The 22681-nt window shown below is 33.4% G+C and overlaps 1 pseudogene; it reads left to right on the top strand.

Annotated features, from left to right (window-relative positions):
- On the top strand, positions 1–6439 carry LOC148599167 (uncharacterized; annotated as a pseudogene).
- The last annotated feature ends 16242 nt before the right edge of the window (positions 6440–22681 follow it).

The raw sequence follows: 22681 nt of genomic DNA, 5'->3' as shown, positions 1-22681 counted from the left end.
ATGGGAGGTGAATTGACATTTCTAAAGTCTTGTGACCAAAACGTATACCAGGAACTTTAATATGAAATTGATTTACACATTCTTGGACATGGTTTGACTGATGCATATGTAAATATGTCTAAATTATGTTGAAAGATTATTCTATTCTTTTTATGTTTAAAAATCATTATGACATATTAATGATATCACTTCATTGAACATACGAAACATTGCAGTATTTAAATTATCATGGTTGAAAGTAGATCATAATTAATATATCAAAAAGCTCGTATTACTCTTAACAGCATTTTTCTATTATGGTCTTAATTCATACCCATACTAGTTGATAATCACAAGTATTTTTACGAAACTCATTAAAGCTGGAAGGGATATTTGATAAGAGATAAAATTTTGCTATTCTTACATACAAGAAAAAATATTTCTCCTATTTTGGAGTGAAGACTTCAAAGCATAACAACATTGATGAAGAATACGTCTTTAATTTTTTATTGAAATTTTTCGATGTCCAATACATTAATAAGACAACACAATATATTTCTCCATTTCTATAAGTAGTATACAATTCATACTTCTAACATACAGATATCTTAAGCGTATTACTTGATAATAAGGTAACTGAAATTAGTTTGTATATAAAAAAGGGAAACGCCACCAAATTTTATACTTTCCTCTTTCGTCTACCCGGATAGAATTTTTTATGAGCAACTCGGTGGGTGTTTCTAGAAAGGCAGACAACGCTAACCCCACCGATGCACCTGGTCCATATGCTCCACGTTTTTTAGTTGAGTCACAGTTGCTCATAACCTTTATTTTTTTTGTAAGTGTTTGTAAGTCTGTTTCCAGGCTTAGCCTTAATCCCTTGATTGCATTTGTTTGGTTGTTTTAAAATCTAGATTTCCTTATCGCGTTAGTGCCAAGGTTCTAGAATTTGATGTTTTAACTGTCCCAAGTCTGCCGATCATTAAGCAAAGTGAACTTATTCAATTTATACGTCTGTCAATATGTTCGATAGCGCTGAGTTTTTTTTCCATTTAAAGCCTAATAAAGTTGTTATAGTATTATCTACCAAAATGCATATACGATAACTCATTTTTAATATAGATTCGTTCTTTGTTTTATCTTTTTCCAGTTCAATTCAATGCTATTGTTGATCAATGGAAAAAGGAAGACGAATTGTTTGTTCAGACAAGAGCTGCAGATGAAGTGCTAAAACAAATCAATCAGCAGAACTGTGTCATTGTCACCGGTAACAGTGGATCCGGTAAAACCTATTTAGCACGCCACACTGCACTTATAATGAGAGATAAAGGATATATTATTGTTCCCGCCAGTAATCCGGAGATTATTAGAACATATTTTGTAGAGGGCAGAAAAACATTGTTTGTTTTTGACGACGTATGTGGTAAGTTTGCATTTAACCAGATCTATTTTGAAACCTGGCGGTCCGAAGAAAATGGCATTAAATCATTACTGCAATCTGATTGCTGTAAAATGCTTGCAACATGTAGGCTACAGGTATATAGTCATAGAAAAATGAAAAATGTATCTTTTTTCGAAAAAGATGACTGTAACATAAATTCAGAAACTTTGAATTTGACTAAATCGGAAAGGAAAAACATTGCCAAGAAATATTTTAGCCACTTTGAAGTGGATGAATTAGTTATAGATACAATTGATTTCTTTCCATTACTTTGTAAATTGTTTAAAGAAAAGAATTCTTCGGATGTCTATGAATGCTTAAGAAATCCGTTCATCGTGTTAAAGAATGACATTGAACAAATGTTTGGAGAAAATGATGATGGGAAACGAAAATATTGCGCCTTAATGCTATGTGTTTTATTTAATAATAAGCTGTCTAATAAAGACTTTTACCAAGGGAATAAAGCTTTAGAAAAACAAAGTATTGTACTTGTGCGAATTACCTGAGTCAGAGCCAATAAGAAACATACAAACATCATTGATACAGCTTGATCGTATTTACATAAGATTAAGAGAAGGCAATTATACAATCATACATGACAAACTATTTGACTTTTTGGCGCAGTACTTTGGTGAAAGGGAAGAAAAAATGACGAAGTGTATTATCGAAAATGCCGATCATGAATTCATCCGCGAAAGGTTTGTCTGCCGCTATTCTGAATGCAGGGAGGAAACAAAATCATTTTGTATAAATTTGATGGGGAAAACAAACAACATATTATTCATTCGCTTAATTGGTGATTGGAAAAAAGGACTGATAAGGAGCGTTTTTAGCAATAGTAACATGAAATCAAAAATATTCCGGGAAAAATTCGTAGCTCATGTCCAGCAACTCGGAAAATCTGTTAAAATTAACTTACTGAAGAAAAGAGACATAAAAAGTGGAGATACTGCTTTATATCAGATATGTTTGTATAACGACGTAATATTCGCTAAATGGATGTTGGAAAATGGTGCAGATCCCGATTTAGGCACATTTAATACATATACTCCATTACAAATAGCGTCACAGGAGGGGCACATAAACACTGTTCAGATATTGTTACCGGTCTCAAAAAGAATAAATATTGGTGATTTAGATGGCGATACCCCCCTCGGTGTTGCGAGTGCAAATGGGCACACACTTGTAGTAAAAGAACTTCTCCAAAAGATTGACAAAAATGACATTGATCAAAGTAACAAAAATGGCTGCACAGCACTCTTTATGGCATGCCAGAATGGTAATACAGACATAGTAGACATATTAGTAGAAATGTCTGTAGATTTAAACAAAAGTAACAAGAATGGAGCGACTCCATTGTTTACTGCTTGTCAGAATGGACATGTCATGGTTGTCCGAGAACTTATCCAAAACAAGGTGAACATAAATATGAGCCTGCATGACGGTACAACGCCATTACAGATAGCCTGTGATAACAATCATATAGAAGTTGTTGAAGAACTTGTGAATTGTCAGAAAATAGATATTGACCTCTGTGATAATAATGGATGTTCTTCATTGTATATAGCATGTCAAGAGGGAAACGTTGAAATTGTTAAGGTTCTTCTTCAGAAAAACGTAGACACAAACAAATGTAACAAGAATGCAGCAAGCCCACTGTACATCGCCTGTCAGAATGGGCATCACATGGTTCTTCGGGAACTCATTTAACAAATTGTGGACGTCAACAAAGCCACGCATGACGGTACACCGCCTTTACAGACAGCCTGTGATAACAATCATATAGAAGTTGTTAAGGAACTTATTAATTGTCAGAAAATAGATATTGACTTCTGTGATAATGATGGCTATACCTCATTACATCTAGCTTGCCAACAAGGTAATGTAGAAATTGTACGATTACTTATAGAAAACTCAGCAGACGTCAACAAAAGTCGGAATGACGGTCCACCGGCATAACTGATAGCCTGTAATAACAATCACAGAGAAGTTGTTGAAGAACTTATTAATTGTCAGAAAATAGATATTGACCGCTGTGATAATGATGGCTTTTCTTCATTGTATATAGCATGTCAAAACGGATACGTTGAAATTGTTAAGGTTCTTCTTCAGAAAAATGTAGACACAAACAAATGTAACAGGAATGGAGCAAGCCCACTGTACATCGCCTGTCAAAATGGGCATCACATGGTTCTTCGGGAACTCATTAAACACAATGTGGACGTCAACAAAATCGTGCATGACGGTACACCGCCTTTACAGATAGCCTGTAATAACAATCATATAGAGGTTGTCAAAGAACTTATTAATTGTCAGAAAATAGATATTGACCTCTGTGATAATGATGGCTATACCCCATTATATCTAGCTTGCCAACAAGGTAATGTAGAAATTGTACGATTACTTACAGAAAACTCAGCAGACGTCAACAAAAGTCGGAATGACGGTACATTGCCATTACTGATAGCCTGTATTAACAATCATATAGAGGTTGTCAAAGAACTTCTTAATTGTCAGAAAATAGTAATTGACCTCTGTGATAATGATGGCTGTTCCTCATTGTATATAGCATGTCATAACGGAAACGTTGAAATTGTCAATGTTCTTCTTCAGAAAAATGTAGACACAAACAAATGTAACAGGAATGGAGCAAGCCCACTGTATAGTGCCTGTCAGAATGGGCATCACATGGTTCTCCGGGAACTCATTAAACACAATGTGGACGTCAACAAAACCATGCATGACGGTACACCGCCTTTACAGATAGCCTGTAATAACAATGATATAGAAGTTGTCAAAAAACTTGTGAATTGTCAGAAAATAGTAATTGACCTCTGTAATAATGATGGCCATTCCTCATTGTATACAGCATGTCAAAACGGAAACGTTGAAATTGTCAAGGTTCTTCTTCAGAAAAATGTAGACACAAACAAATGTAACAGGAATGGAGCAAGCCCGCTGTACATCGCCTGTCAGAATGGGCATCACATGGTTCTTCGGGAACTCATTAAACACAATGTGGACGTCAACAAAACCGTGCATGACGGTACACCGCCTTTACAGATAGCCTGTAATAACAATCATATAGAAGTTGTTAAGGAACTTATTAATTGTCAGAAAATAGATATTGACTTCTGTGATAATGGTGGCTATACCTCATTACATCTAGCTTGCCAACAAGGTAATGTAGAAATTGTACGATTACTTATAGAAACCTCAGCAGACGTCAACAAAAGTCGGAATGACGGTACACCGCCATTACTGATAGCCTGTAATAATAATCATATAGAGGTTGTCAAAGAACTTGTGAATTGTCAGAAAATAGATATTGATCTTTGTGATAATGATGGCTGTTCCTCATTGTATATAGCATGTTAAGAAGGAAACGTTGAAATTGTCAAAATTCTTCTTCAGAAAAAAGTAGACACAAACAAATGTAACAGGAATGGAGCAAGCCCACTGTGTAGTGCCTGTCAGAATGGGCATTACATGGTTCTCCGGGAACTCATTGAACACAATGTGGACGTCAACAAAACCATGCATGACGGTACACCGCCTTTACAGATAGCCTGTGATAACAATCATATAGAAGTTGTTAAGGAACTTATTAATTGTCAGAAAATAGATATTGACCTCTGTGATAATGATGGCTATACCTCATTATATCTAGCTTGCCAACAAGGTAATGTAGAAATTGTACGATTACTTATAGAAAACTCAGCAGACGTCAACAAAAGTCGGAATGACGGTACACCGCCATTACTGATAGCCTGTAATAACAATCACAGAGAAGTTGTTGAAGAACTTATTAATTGTCAGAAAATAGTAATTGACCTCTGTGATAATGATGGCTGTTCCTCATTGTATATAGCATGTCAAAACGGAAACGTTGAAATTGTCAAAGTTCTTCTTCAGAAAAATGTAGACACAAACAAATGTAACAGGAATGGAGCAAGCCCACTGTACATCGCCTGTCAGAATGGGCATCACATGGTTCTTCGGGAACTAATTAAACACAATGTGGACGTCAACAAAAGCCTGCATAACGGTATACCGCCATTATAGATAGCCTGTAATAACAATCATATAGAAGTTGTTAAAGAACTTATTAATTGTCAGAAAATAGATACTGACCTCTGTGATAATGATGGCTGTTCCTCATTGTATATAGCATGTCAAAACGGAAACGTTGAGATTGTCAAGGTTCTTCTTCAGATAAATGTAGACACAAATAAATGTAAAAAGAATGGAGCAAGCCCACTGTATAGTGCGTGTCAGAATGGTCATAAGACGGTTGTTCGAGAACTCATTAAACACAATGTGGACATAAACAAAAGCCTGAATAATGGGAAATCTCCATTGCAAATCGCTTGTTTAAATGCACATGTAGAGGTAGTCGAAGCACTCCTTGAATGTGGAAAAATTGATGTCAATCATTGTTCTAAAAGCAGATTAACGCCGTTGTTTATAGCATGCCAAAAGGGACATGTTGATATCGTCAAAACACTGATTTGTAACGCAAGAAATTTGGACTTGGACAAAGGTAATGAAAACGGGTCGTCTCCATTTTATATAGCATGTGAGAATGGCCATCTTGAAGTTGTAAAGGAATTGATTCAGAACAATGTAAATATTAATGCATACAGAGATACCGGTTTTTCTCCATTGCAAATATCATGTTATAACAATCACAGTAATGTTGTACAAGAACTTTTGCAGTCAAAATCGGTAGATATCCTCCACTATTGTTCCATTGGCGAGTCATCGGTCGATAAAGTTTGTATGTTAGGACATGTCAATATATTGGAAGTTTTAATACAGCATGGCGCAAATATAAACATACCAAACATGAATAGCTCTTGTCCTCTACACACTGCATGTACTTATAAACAAAAACAGTCAGTCACAATGCTGTTGGATAAAGGAGCAGACAAAAACATAAAAGACGGAAATGGAAGAACACCCTTGGATATAGCTCTTGAGGGAAATTACTCTGATATTGTAGCCTTATTAGAATGAATGATATCAATGAACAATAGTTTTAGAATCCATAACTGAAGTGAAAGTATGAAAAATAGAAAAAAAAATATACAGCGTTAATGCATATTGTCATCAGTTAATATTACAAATGTAGTAGTTTTTCCAATTAACATATATTTTTACATATGGAATAACGATAGTTTTTAAATCGAGGCAGAAAAAAAGATCGCAGTAAACCGGTATGATGACTTTCAAAACTGACATTTTTGTAAATCGGTGACGTCACAGTCGATTTGATGTAACAGTGGCATTGGAAATGACCAATATGTTTTAGTATCAAGGCAGTAACCTGAAACCTACCAGTTTTTATCCAGTACCAATTCTAAAATATAATCAGGAAAATTAAGGGAAACAATATGTTAAATTTTTAAAGCACTACATTCCAATAAAATGACTTAATTTTCATTTTGCTTCACTTTGTTCATTTTATTTTTGTTTTACTTGCCATGGACCTGTAGCCTACATTTTCCTGTTTCCTTTTTGCATGGACTTGTTTTGATATTTTAATAATATTACATAATTTCTTTGACTATGATCAAAGACGTTAGTCTGTTTGTAGAAATGCCACATTTATACATGCTCTGTTGTGCTTCGCCAAATCGTAAAGAATTAAGCGTCAGTCCCTGTAAGAATCAGGCAGTGGGAGAAACTTATGGTATAAAAATCTTCCATTTGAATATTGGTAACGTCAGAATCAAGGAAAACAGACAAGATTTTCCATATCTTTTGGTATATTTAGTCATAAATTCATTGAAATACAGTAAAAATAAAAATTTCAAGGGCAGGTAACGTTGTCAAAAATCTCCTTTTTCTATCATTCTAATAAACATTTTCTTTACAAATGCAGTGATGTTAGAGTTAAAAAAATGTATCCTCCCAAAAAAAATCATCTTTCGTGGAAACATATTTACAAATCGACGGGTGTTTGACATGCATGCATGTTTCTGATTTTCTCCATTTTGCCTTATTCTTGAGATTCTTATACTTAATGAGATTAAGTGCACTAGGAGTGACTTGTTGTTTGTCTGTGCTATCTATTTTGCTTTCTTCAGACTAGTTTTTTTGTATTCAATATTTATTTCATTGTTACGGTTCAATATCTATTACGATTTGTAATATTTTTGCTACCTTTTGATAATAATTTACGCAGATTGTAGTAATTTTGACATTTTGTGTGACGCTATATTGTACTTTACATTTGATGTTTTGTATAGACTGTTGATATTTTTTTTAAATAAGTGTTTAAAATGCCATAGAAAAAAATAATGAATACTATGAACATAAACAAATAGGCTTTCCTAAAATAACAAATGTTGATCTGACTTTCTTTTTTTTTTCGTTTGCAAATCAGTTTTTATTATTATCATTTCTCGAATGTTGCCGGAAGAAGGTATGTTCTATTTAGGTGATTCCTATGTTTGTTTCTGTAAAAGAAATTGAACAACTTTCAGAACATGACTAAGTTCCGATCACTTAGTAATTGCTTTGAAAAAGTTTTGATAGAAAAAAAACAAATGAGAAATATTTATCCACACATGTCTTCGTATTGCATATTGACAAGTAGATTGATATGCAATCACATGGTTTGAACCTTTACAAGTCAACGCTATGTGTTTGTTATTTTATTATAATTTTTACATCAAATTTTGCTTTAAATTTAACAGGAAAAAAAAGAGAAAGAAAATAATAGTTATTCAATAAAATGAAAGAAAATTTTTAAAAAAAATCGAAATATGTTACATTATGGTGCAGTGGAAAACAGAGAAATCGATGTTTTTTGGGGGAAGGGGGTGGGGGCAATAGGTCTTGTTACACTTATGTTTAATTTCAGTCCAGTTATAAACTGTCCAGTCACCATTTTCATTTTTAATTTATTCGAACATAAATTCAAATACTATTCAATTCTCTTCATTAAAGTTGGTTAATCGAGGCGTATTATATCCAATTTAAGTGTAAGAATAATCAAGGGAACCAAGGTTATAGCGGTAATCAAAAGGATGCAATTCAGGGTTAAGACCAGACATGAAACATTCTTCTGAAACTTGCACTTTATTTTTGAAAATGAAAACAAGATCACATTTGATACAAATCTTAGTATTTACGGATTTTGTTTAAAGATGAAAATTCGTAAAGTAGCTTCCGGATAATGCACGGCTGTTTTTTTTCAGTGGTTTTGCAATAGAAAAGAATAAAAAGTACACGTGAATGTTATAATTAGTCTTGAAGATTTTACAGCATATTTGAAAATCGATTATTTTCATTGTAAATATCACATACTTCATTATGTAATATTCTTATTAATTTTTGATTCGATGGGATGTCAGTACTAGAAACACAATAGCGTTCATATTTGTTTTTTTTTTCGTCCTTATTGAACTCTTGGGCTAAAATATGCACTTGATAAAATCTGACATCTGGTTGATTGCAAGTTGTTCGTTATATAGATATTGTTTTTACCTTTTATATATGTATTATTTTTTTAATAAATTTACTAGTTTTATGATTAACTGAATCTTGTTTGCAAATAATATTCAGAGTATATTTAAATCAGACAATGTTTTGCTTTACTCAGGCACACAATAAAACTGAACCACATAAACAAAAAGTCAAGCACTAAGAAGAAAATAGAAGAAAAGACAGAATATTCATAGTAGAAGAATTACACAAATGAAACAGTTAATACACAAAATGAAAAAAATAAACACATTTATTCATCAAATTACATAAAAATACATGTAACAAAGAATTACACATCTTCCGCCAGAGTATTGGTTACCCTGGGTACTACCTACACATGAAAAACTGAATATGGTTATGAGCTATATGACTGCTAAATGCTTTTTTTTATCTGACAGAACATCCTCTGCTAAAAACAAATAGAACACGATTGATATTGACAAAAAGATTCGAAAGCTCTTTCTTGATGTAGATTATTTTTCTGATTTGTACAGCGGGATATATTAGTCATAAAACGTTTTGCACAATACAACGATCCGAAAGGGAGCGTTTATGTTGTCTTATCAACTGAGTTTAGTGTACATATGGCTAGAAAAACCATAAACCATATCAATTATGGCCGTTGTGTCTAAAAATAGACCATAGATATCGACCCAAGTTTCGCCTTTATTTCAAAAAACGGTTAGAGATGGAAGAAATTTAAATCAATGATCTTTGAAATGTTCAAGTTTATCCAAAATCTCGTTAAGGAGAGTAAATCGCTCTTTTTTTTAGAATTCCAACCATTTCACGGTTTTGGCTTTTTTTTAAACTATGGCAATTGGTTGAAAAAGGTTATTTGTGTTATCAGTCAAAATTTCAGAAAAACCGGATATCTTTCTATGGAGTTATGGCCTCTGAAATAGCAATTGATGTTGCAATAAATGTGTTGTAACGACACCAGTTCTGAATTGACAAATATGGAGTAATATTCCAGAATTAGCTTATATGCAAGTTATAACTGATTAGATTTGTAAATAAAAAAACGTAGCTTCTAGCGTATAAAAAACTTTTTTTTCCAAATTAAGGGCGAAAGAAAAAGATTTATAATAAAACTTTCTCGTCTGTGCCAATCAGTGACATCCTTTCCAGAATTCCCCAAGTTGTTTGACCATACGAGGCACCAGTTAGATTTTTTTCATCTGTTTCGAAGCTTTTTTCAAAACACATCTTATCAAGAAAGAGTCGTTTGATGCCTTGTCAGCATCGATTGAAATATGTTTTTGTACAGCATACAATGTTTTCTTAGGGATTAACTCTTTTTGACATATCTCAATTGTCTTTTGGAACATCACGTTGAATATTTTAACGTGCACTACTGAAGCACTTTGTCAACGCAGCTCCATTCAAACTAGTGAATAAAAATAACCATCTTAGTAGGGAGTGGGATACATAATTATTATTTGGCTGTCTTTGTAAGAATCATGTAAAATCTGAAAAAATTGATAACCCCCAAAAGATGCTTCATATTTTATTTTTGTAATTAAGTTGTTATATGAATCTATATTATGAAAGTGTAATAATGTATTTATTCCAATTTGTCTGCTCTTAGGTGATAATCGACATTGTAACAGTTTCTATTGTATTTTAGTGTCATTTACATAGTTATCTCCCTTAATAGTAAATTCTACAGTACATTCTATATGATTTTTATCTCTTATGAACAAGGTTTATATGAAAAGCCAGATGATAATTTTAAACAAAATATCAAAAATACAAATAGTAGGCTTTCCAACCATGAATCACATTTTGCATGATTCTTAGCTGGAGTAATACTTGATTTATATACTGTCGTATACCACTCACAAACTTGAAGTTAATCCCATATGTGTAGCGACTAGTGTATAGAAGAAATATAGAACATACATTTTCATATGTTCCCTTGATTATTCTTTGAAATTATTTGTAATTATTTGTTCAGGGCCTCTATGAAGATATGTGGATATTTTTTATGTTGTAATATACATGTATATCCTGTAAGAACACACTCAAATATCTTTCCCAATTAGAACCATATTTTACCATATGATCTTTACACTTTTTTCGATAGTTAAGTCGTACATGTAAATCTTAGACACGAAATTCATATAGTTCACAAAACTGCCTAAAAGTTATGGAAAGATTTTTTAAAAATGTTTTCTACTGTCTTGAACATGTTTGACTGTTTCAAAGTTCGCTGCTGTCTAAATCTTAGTCTTACATCATCGTAGTCAGATCCTTCTTCGCTCCCACATTGCTTATACTAATAATTATCGGATGAAAAAGAAACAAATCATGAACTTTGTAGATATTGAGCACGGGTCTAAAAGACATACTACTGGGCAGAATGATATGTCACAGAAATTAATTATGAATCACCATTTACCCATCTGTAAATACCGGTTTTGACCCTTCTGTGACAAGGTCGGTTTTACTTATGCGTGGCTTTTGTATCAATAGGGTCACAGAATAAAAAACTCGGGCTCTGCTTTTAAAAATTGAGTCTGATTCATCGAAACTTGTAGCAGTCAATCAGAAATACATATGTCTTTATGTGAAATTGATGATTGAAAACTTGTACCTTTTGAAAAAGTTTTTTTCAAGAAATGTTTATCATTTATTAAACATATTTTTTGTCTGTTCTGTTGTGACTTTCCTCTTAAAGAAGGGTGCCTTGGCCTTCACATTAGATTAATTAAACTTATTGGTGATTACCTGTTCTCCTTTTCAGTTTTACATACAAGAACTCCACACGTACCACAATTAATGTCTTGCGTTGACACTTTTTTTTATTCGTATTATTACTGTTTTTGTATCAAGTTACAAAGTCGTAGTCTGCGGTTGCATGTTGCTATAGTAACGGTAATAAAATATAGAAACTGCGATAGATGATACCAAATTGACAATACATGTGACTATGATAACAACGTTCAAAGCAACTAAAATTCCAAAGTTTGACGGACACCTATTGTTTTCTGACTCATATTGAGAACACTCGACAATAGCCCAGACTGAGTATCCTAAGCACATACTGACGTGCCAGAATGAATACGTAGTAATGTAGAAAAATACTGATATCTGAAAGTAAAACAATAAAAAATATAGAATCTATTGATAATCCTGTAATCATTATGCTGTACACCATACATTGGTGCGTTTTATACTCATACGCATGAGCACCAGAGCAAGCAAGACAATTTTAATCCATGTATCTGAACTTATGTGCATTCTTAATTGATAAAATCTCAAATTTTAAATCTGATTCTCCGTTATGTTGAATGTTGGGTATGTGGGCGTAATTATTCGTTCTTTTATTTTTCGTGTACACATATCCCGTTTAAAGACAACGCAGGACTATTGCAGAAAATGATGACTGGTTTTGTAAGTACTGTTGCCTCTGTTTTAGATTCACAAAATATGACTTTTTTATTATCTAAGAGAAATCCCTCTATATATTTATTCTATTATTATGTCTCTGTCTTTGTGTACTGCTTGTATATTGACCATACGGAGCACAAGGAAGATTTTTCTCTCTGTTCCGCAGCTTTTTTCAAAGCACATTTTAACAAGAAAGAGTCGTTTGATGCCTTGTCAGCATCGATTGAAATATGTTTTTGTACAGCATACAATGTTTTCTTAGGGATTAACTCTTTTTGACATATCTCAATTGTCTTTTGGAACATCACGTTGAATATTTTAACGTGCACTACTGAAGCACTTTGTCAACGCAGCTCCATTCAAACTAGTGAATAAAAATAACCAACTTAGTAGGAAGTGGGATACATAATTATTATTTGGCTGTCTTTGTAAGAATCATGTAAAATCTGAAAAAATTGATAACCCCCAAAAGATGCTTCATATTTTATTTTTGTAATTAAGTTGTTATATGAATCTATATTATGAAAGTGTAATAATGTATTTATTCCAATTTGTCTGCTCTTAGGTGATAATCGACATTGTAACAGTTTCTATTGTATTTTAGTGTCATTTACATAGTTATCTCCCTTAATAGTAAATTCTACAGTACATTCTATATGATTTTTATCTCTTATGAACAAGGTTTATATGAAAAGCCAGATGACAATTTTAAACAAAATATCAAAAATACAAATAGTAGGCTTTCTAACCATGAATCACATTTTGCATGATTCTTAGCTGGAGTAATACTTGATTTATATACTGTCGTATACCACTCACAAACTTGAAGTTAATCCCATATGTGTAGCGACTAGTGTATAGAAGAAATATAGAACATACATTTTCATATGTTCCCTTGATTATTCTTTGAAATTATTTGTAATTATTTGTTCAGGGCCTCTATGAAGATATGTGGATATTTTTTATGTTGTAATATACATGTATATCCTGTAAGAACACACTCAAATATCTTTCCCAATTAGAACCATATTTTACCATATGATCTTTACACTTTTTTCGATGGTTAAGTCGTACATGTAAATCTTAGATACGAAATTCATATAGTTCACAAAACTGTCTAAAAGTTATGGAAAGATTTTTTTAAAATGTTTTCTACTGTCCTGAACATGTTTGACCGTTTCAAAGTTCGCTGCTGTCTAAATCTTAGTCTTACATCATCGTGGTCAGATCCTTCTTCGCTCCCACATTGCTTATACCAATAATTATTAGATGAAAAAGATAAAAATCATGAACTTTGTAGATATTGAGCACGGGTCTAAAAGACATACTACTGGGCAGAATGATATGTCACAGAAATTAATTATGAATCACCATTTACCCATCTGTAAATACCGGTTTTGACCCTTCTGTGACAAGGTCGGTTTTACTTATGCGTGGCTTTTGTATCAATAGGGTCACAGAATAAAAAACTCGGGCTCTGCTTTTAAAAATTGAGTCTGATTCATCGAAACTTGTAGCAGTCAATCAGAAATACATATGTCTTTATGTGAAATTGATGATTGAAAACTTGTACCTTTTGAAAAAGTTTTTTTCAAGAAATGTTTATCATTTATTAAACATATTTTTGTCTGTTCTGTTGTGACTTTCCTCTTAAAGAAGGGTGCCTTGGCCTTCACATTAGATTAATTAAACTTATTGGTGATTACCTGTTCTCCTTTTCAGTTTTACATACAAGAACTCCACACGTACCACAATTAATGTCTTGCGTTGACACTTTTTTTTATTCGTATTATTACTGTTTTTGTATCAAGTTACAAAGTCGTAGTCTGCGGTTGCATGTTGCTATAGTAACGGTAATAAAATATAGAAACTGCGATAGATGATACCAAATTGATAATACATGCGACTATGATAACAACGTTCAAAGCAACTAAAATTCCAAAGTTTGACGGACACCTATTGTTTTCTGACTCATATTGAGAACACTCGACAATAGCCCAGACTGAGTATCCTAAGCACATACTGACGTGCCAGAATGAATACGTAGTAATGTAGAAAAATACTGATATCTGAAAGTAAAACAATAAAAAATATAGAATCTATTGATAATCCTGTAATCATTATGCTGTACACCATACATTGGTGCGTTTTAATCTCATACGCATGAGCACCAGAGCAAGCAAGAACAATAAAAAGGTATCTGGTAGCAAGGGCGCAACTATTCTTTGGTTCGATGTTTGTTTTATAATCAAGTATTTTATGTTTTTTTTTTTAAGTTTACCACCGACTGCTATTCAACGTATCGAACGGTTACTGAAAAGCTTTTCAGGTGCTCTGAAATTTTCACTTTGTGTTATTGATTTGTATACAATATAAGCAGTTACTTCATGTTGGTTTGGTTAATTAAGAACCCGTCTTTTCTAAAAATCAGACAGAAGGTGATTCATGCATGTCAAAACCCCCCAAAAAATCAGTTTTATTTCTTGATCAGAAACAGTTATTGATCACATAACCAGTCTTAGTTTTTCATTTGGTTGTTGCACTTTTGTCATAAAAATTATATAGATCGTACATGCAATTTGCACTTTGGAATAGTTATGGTTCTTGATTTAGCTTCATTTGGTTGATTTTAGTGGGAGATGAATGCATGATTTTCTAATAAAAATGCAGATCTGAATACAGAACAGATTGTTGTTATATGAAAATATAGCATCGTTTGTTTGGTGGGGTTTTCTTCACCATGAATCACTTTACCATTGGCAGTGTCTGAATTTTATGTGGACTGGTACTTAATAATTCGTCTACAATTGTTTGTTATCATATGATTATGATTTGTCAAAAACAAGTTTTCTTTTAACATAATAGATGAATGTGATCGTATCAACACTCATGAGAAGGTTTTGATAATTCGTACACGCAGTCTTCACAAGGTCGACATTTTCAACCCATTTTTTTTTTAATGATCGTGAACAGATTTAATAGTGTCAAGTACTGCAGCTTGATCGTGACATTTTAATCAGCCAATTTTGGAAAATGAAAATGCCAAGACTTCGTTCTATTTATTTCTGTTCTTTTTCTTACTTGACCATGTTAAGATTGGAAAGTGTGTAATAGACAACATTTCTGTCATAAAAATTGTTCTTTTTTGGTTGACGTTTATGTTGCAAGTTCAAGTCGAGCAGGTGAGGATTTGTTTTATTTGTGCGTTTGCCCACAATTTTTTCTATTCATTCTATATTCGCTCAGATATCATTCAGTTCTAATATAATACTTACATAATATCCCTGTTTATACTTATGAGAATTACTTTTATCCACGTGACCGACTTTACTCGCAGACATACCAAACCCTGCAGCAGTACACATCTATAAAATTAAGTATTTTTTTCGTGGAAACGTTTTCACTGACAACCAAATAACAGTGTTCTAACACAAAACTTATCGTAGACTCGGAAGCATCAACCCTACAAACCTCTTCCCTAGTAAAAAGATACTCTTCAAAAGACGAAATCAACAAGATACTATGTCATAACAATTAGTAAAGAGCAGCTTGAAACAATTGAAATTCATGATGTATTAATTGGTTATATCACAGATTTCTATAGTAGACTTCTATCATAAAAACCCTTGGTTAGCCCAATATTATTGTGGGGCAACATTTGGAATAAATAAGTTAAGTTGTGATCATTGTGTCACAGTGGTCAAATCTTGTGTTCAGTTTGCGAAGAATTGGGTGATTCAACCTGGTATCTAATTTTAGGTGACTTGAGTGAAAAAGGGTATTTTTGGTAAACAGAGGTCTTATATCAACTTTAGAGCGAAAGATCGAGACAATATAGAAGAGAAGAAACTTACATGCTGTAGGAAAAAGATGACCTAAAAATGAAGACAATAAACTTACAGATAGAATGAGACTACAAGGTAAAGGAAAACGATCAGGCTGTGTGGCAAACATACTTCAGAGCAGAAAATAGTAAAAAAATGGACTGACAGCAGAAAGGCTACCAAACTATGCAGACACTAGAATAAAACTGAACCAAACAAACACACACACACACAAAAATACAGACAAATAAACAAAATCTAAAACGAAAACAAAACAAATAACAGTAGAAAAAAATAAAACAGACACATATTAATAATAATGTCCGTTTCTTGATCTTAGAATTCATATCATAACTCGGACATTTTTGAGCTGAATATCGCGTATGTGTAATTGTGTAATATTTCCCACAGTGGTCAGATTTTAAAGGGGATAGTTGTGGTCATGCCAAAGTACTTTAACCCCAACGCATTTGTTGCGCCTGTCCCAAGTCAGGAATTTCTGGCCTCTATATTTCTTATTTTGTTTGTACTTTTAGTTTACTTTTATGTTTTTGGGACAATGAGAGCAACGATTTCGCTTTTACTGTGTATAATGTTGTTTTGGGGACAGCCTGTCATGTGGTATGAAGGTTAAACTCTCCTCGTCGTTTATTGAAGACCATCGGGTGGCCTTGGGCTGATAATTTTCATCCCGGTGTTGTTGTTGTCTACTTGACATACCCATCGTATCTATTTTCTTCAGAAATGAACAAATACAGGTTCAGAGAACAGAGTGAACAAAAATTGAGTAATGCCTGATTCGTCGATTTTCAAGTTTTAACATGTTTTAATGTGTGTTCAAATGAAGTCAAGAGGAGAACTGATTTACTCTTCTAGAAAGTCTCATTAGTAATCAGCATGCATGTTCCTATATATAGGAAAAAAATAGAAATGGGAGCAGAATCAAATGCTACTTGAAAATGAGCTTATCGTTGGCTATTTACCGTAATTTAGACTACAACGTATATTTCTTTACCAAATGAAAACATCTACTGAAAATAGCAGTTTTTCGGTCTCGTTTGTTTAACATAACTCATACTTCTGCATTTATATTACTTACAATAATTCCTGACCAGATCGGAACTGCTGCCGTCGTCGGAAACCCGCCTTTGTATCCGAATATTACTATCGCTATGCCAATAAGTATCGACAAAAGCGACGCCAGTCCTATCGGTATAGCTATATATTTGTACCGTTCTGCCAGTTCATATTTCAAAGATGATCTTCTTGCTGAAGTATAAAATTATATATAAACCTTAATATGATTTTAGGCTAGGCCTATGATGGACGGAGCACATTCTTTGTTTACGGTGCACCGCCATGTTCTGATTCGGAGAGGAGAATGAGACTTTCTCCTGGGAAAGTTTAATACATTTCTATGCAGGCAATAATTTTAAAATCATTATTAGATAAATAAATGATGATAAAATCGTATCCTTCGACGTATTTACAGACAAAAACAGCGCCTCCGCATTTGCGCAATCGTCTACTTTCGTGTTGACAAATTTTTAGTCATTCAGTTCTGGTCTTGCTTTCTACATACTAGTATATACATGTAGGACGTCGCTGATGCTCCTTTCATATAAACAATGATTGGTTGATTGCTGTCTAGTGCCTTATGGTGGATGGGTATTTTTTGCATTTCAGAACGAAAGCGTTTGATCAATTGAACAGACCCAACTTGTACACAATTTTATTGACCCAAACACTGTGTCGTATTCCTATGTGTTTGCTTATATAATAAAAAGCCCGATTGTAAGCATGCTTTGTCACTAGGGTACCGTCATTCTGATTCTGAGCACATTAGTCATTGCTCTTTCTCTTTTTTGAAAATGAGTGTCAGAGAAGCAGTTATGAATATGAGATTGAAACAAAACGATTAAAAACAAAAACTAACTAAAATTTATACTTAATGTTCATAACTATGTCAAAAACTATCATACTTTATTTCACCGAAGTTAAAGAATGCAATAAAAGCCGTTCAAACGGAATAAATATTGGTTAAAAATCACACCCTCCTCTCCTATTTATTTCCTGTATTAAGTACAATGTCATGTTCTCTAATTTAGTGAGACGTAATGAAAAAAGGCGGAAAAAATTCAGAATCGCATTCTTACGTTGTATGTGGACCTGTATTTAACAGTCCAAAATTATTCATAACCATGAGTGTTGTATGTTCTATATGCATACAATGCCATAGTCGTTTTCATTGAAAGATGTTCTGTATAAAGATACACATGCATACACATATGAACCTCATATCCTACCCTCTTCCTCCCGACTCAGATGTGCCTCGTATACTACCCTCTTCCTCCCGACTCAGATGAGCCTCATCTCCTACCCTCTTCCTCCGGACTAAGACGAGCCTCATATCCTACCCTCTTCCTCCCGACTCAGATGAGCCTGATATCCTACCTTCTTCTTCCGGATTCAGATGATCAATTTGAGAACTTGCTGTACCCATCTTCAGGTTAACACGTTATTCCATTACAATGCAGAATTAAAACGTTTAATAGTGTAAATTATTTAAAATAAGAGATACAAATGTATGTCACTATCATGTACATTGATACGGATTATTGTTCTAATACGGAACTACTTATACGTAATCAAACTTAAAGACTGAATATGATATTTTTTTACCAAGGAGGCAAGGATATACATTGTACATTTTTACATATTTTAGCCTTGTGAGATTTCCTTATTCCACCCACGGGTGAAAGAAAACACGCGAACTGTGTGACGTCACCATAAAACGTTTTCTTACACAAAGTAATAAATTGCCTGTTCAATTGAACAGATATCTAGAGCAATACACATTTTAATCCGTTACCAATCTATTTATAAACATTATACCCTGTTTCCATACTGATGTCAGCACTTGCTCCTTATAATCATTTTGATGTTAAATTAGAAAGGTCGGTTTAGATTGCATGGTTGTCAATATACCGCCAAAGAATACCAGATATAAACATAAGTTGTTTTGTTCATGTACTTATAAGACAGCTACATGTATGCATTATCTGTGATGCTCTCATATAGAATGTCTTTAATATACTTCATACACACACCTGGTTATGTTAGCACTATTGGTAAAAGTTTGAACCCCCCCCCTCAAAAAAAAAAAAACAAAAAAAAAAAAAAAAAAACAATGAAATCGCTGTTTGAATAACAAAGTAGTTATAGTGCATTGATTATAGGAGTAGTATATGAATTAGAAGCATGTATTCTTAAAAATGGACGGAAGGAAATTCATTTGATATATAAGGCTTGTAAGACTTGTTTTAGTTTCATTTTTCTTTCAGGAATTTCCTATGTAGAACGTTTTGAAATCCGAAGACTGATCTGCATATCATAGTTTAGTTCCGGGATCTCTGAACGCTAGCGCTGCATTACAATGCAAAATCTTATATTTTATGCTTTCCTTAACATTTCTATTTTGTTGCCAAGCAACAAAAGTTAAACTTCTACAGGTCACCACATGGTCCTTATTGATGCATGGGAAAAACCCATACCATAATGTAAGCTGCAAAATGCTCCATAACAAAAGATGTGAAACTATTCATAAAAGATGAAAATCGACCTATTCTATGAAAAAAATCATAAAACGAATATTAACATATAAACGTAAAAAAAGCCAACCACTGGACTACAGGTTCCTGGCTTTGGACATGTACATGTACATTAAGTATGTGTTGGGGTTTATGAGATCTCCCTAACCTGGGGCAGTGGAGGGAAAGTACGATGCTAAAATGAACTAAAAATACATCTGTATTTGTCGAATTCGGATACAAAGTGACAATGTTAATGGCGGAGCAGGAGGATTTTTTGTGGTAGTTCATATTGGAAGTGCTTTTGTTTTTATGTTATTTTTTATGTTTTGTTTTGTTTTGGTTCTTGTTTGTGTGTGTGTGTGTGTGTGTGTGTGTGTGTGTGTGTGTGTGTGTATTTCGTATCTCCAGGTTTATAATGTGATTGCATTTTATTTTGTTTATATTCAGTGTATTTGTAGATCGTCTCTAGGTGTTTTAACCTTCAGGTCATATACGTAAATTGTGATGTCCCTCAATATTGTTTTATTTATTTTAATGCGTCGGAATTTTGTTTTTGTTTTTGCAGATATTATGAAAAAAGTATTTATATGTTTAGTTTGTTTATGACATCTGATATATTTTTACAAAATTCACAAATGAATTAAATTAATTCGATGTAAACGATTAATTGTATGGTGTACTCTTATGTAGACATTCTCTTATTAACTACTGTATCTATCTGCTCACCATTAACTTGCAGGTAATGAAGGGATTTGCTATTCTGCTGCTATGATGAAAATCGATTCATTCACGTGCACCATGTCAATGCCTTCCGTTCCTGTTCCGTTCATTTTCTGAGTAACTCAGTGGGTGTTAATTTTTAGAAACAGAGGATACTAACCCTACCAGTACACCTGTTCCATGCTCCAAGTTCTTAGTGGAATCCAGGTTGCTCATGTTTTTTTGTGTGTCCATTAAACTTGCCTAGATATCGGCAGAAAATGTCAAACCGCCAAAGAAAGACGAAGAATGTACAAAATATAGCGAACATAATAATATTAAGGACATCGTTGTATTTAACGAATGCTTTAGTTGTTTCGTTGATAGAAAAAAAAACAACATATACATCAAATAAATTAAACCATTACTCAGAAAAATTATATAAACATCCCATGTTAAGAGTGATGCATATTTAGTGTACGCATTAGTATTTACATTACTCAATCGGAACTAAACTACCAATTACAAGATATCGGCAAAAAATACTGGAGACTGAACACGTAAAAATCCAATTACATGGCCAACGTAAAAACAGGAAACAAATTAGACCATCTAATTACAAAATAGCAGGTGTAATAAAATAGATTACATACAATAATGTTTAAACAATGAAGATAAGGAAAACAAGATATTAATGAAAAAAAGGAAGTGACATCAGAAACTTCGGAAGGGCAAGCATGTCCTACTTCGCCAGCGGCACTGTCATATTGCAAGTAAGTGTAATCCGCAGTTGTGAGTGCAGGGGGTTGGCACCCCCTTTTTATTGGAAATGTCATTGTCATGTGTAAAATTGACAAAAAAGGAAAATATTGTCGTAGCATCCCCACCTTTTCCGAGGAAAGGCGGCTGGCATCCCTCCTTTGCAAAGTGTCTGCATCCGGCCATGATGTGGTACTAGGCTTAACAACAATTAATGCTTCCTCCTCAACACAAGCACAAAGGTGCAGAATTAATTAAGATATCAAACCGTATCCCATTAACACATGCAGGTTGTCTGTTGTAAGTCAATACAATTATGTAGCAGGTTTTTTACCTATTCCATGTAAAAATTGACAGATTGATTTTTTTTTGTTTCATGCTTTTGATAAAAAATTTTAATTTGACAATAAGTAGTTATAAAAAAGGTTTGAATTGTCACGATTCACAATTTTGACAAAAAAAACGTCCTCTAGCATGTATTTCGTACATTACATGGTAAAAACAGTTACAGAGTAGAACAGAGGTTTTTAAAAATTCAAAGTGAAAAACTGTTTTATCTAAAGTACAAGAAACTTAATTGCCAAAATCTTTGAACTTTATTTAATAAAATGGAGATATTCGACCCCTAATTGCATCCCTACGTAAAAACGGGATCATTTCGAGCATTGCACTACACTGAATTTTGTCTACTTAGTACTAGACCTAACTATCCCAAATCCAATCCACTTGAATTGTATCGACCGATTATTTCTTTTGCTGGTAGTATTTATGATATTTTCATTCTTTAATACGCTCTCAGCTAGCTTTGGTATCTGATTCCAGTGTTAAATAGGCTTCAGTGAGGCTGGAGAGGAAGACCTGGGAAACTCTTCCTTGCCACCCTGATGATTGCCGAGTAGGCGTGCGCCTCCTGCGAGCATTCCAAGTGGGTATCTCATCTTGTCTTATGTGTTGTATGCTACATGTAAGACATTTTCTGGACATTATAAGTTGTATTATTGGGTGTGTTTGCTTGTTGTTTCAGGTTTTTTTGACGTAGTTAAAACAACAGATTTCATGCGCTTGTCCTGTCATGAGGTGATGGTCATTAAAGTGTCTGTGTTTTTTTTATATTACATTGTAGTTTGATTTTGAAGAATTATCATCGTTCTTTTACCATGGATTATATTACTTTTGATCTTTCAGAGCTTACTTGAAGGTGTATTTAAACTTATTAAAGACCTTATGGAGATCCCAGAAGATATTTTGTATACGAGTTTTATATGCTGGTGAATTTGTTATGCTTCACCTTATCCGCAACTCGGCGGGTGTTTCTAGAAAAACAGAGGACGCTTACCCTACCGTGCTACCCATGCTCCCAGTTTTTAGTGGAGTCCGGGTTGCTTTTACTTTTGTTACTTTGTATGTATGATTTTAGTTACTTTGTGTTCTTTGTTGTGTATGTCTATTTTCCATGTCTGGTCTTTGTCCCTGGATTACATTCTTTTGATTAC

The sequence above is a fragment of the Perna viridis genome, chromosome 13 (assembly GCF_037379345.1).
Source record: "Perna viridis isolate PV_CMFRI_1.1 ecotype Kerala chromosome 13, ASM3737934v1, whole genome shotgun sequence".
In the NCBI taxonomy this organism is placed as follows: Eukaryota; Metazoa; Mollusca; class Bivalvia; order Mytilida; family Mytilidae; genus Perna; species Perna viridis.
Note: the sequence above shows the minus strand (reverse complement) of the source record. Positions and strands in the feature narration are given on the sequence as shown.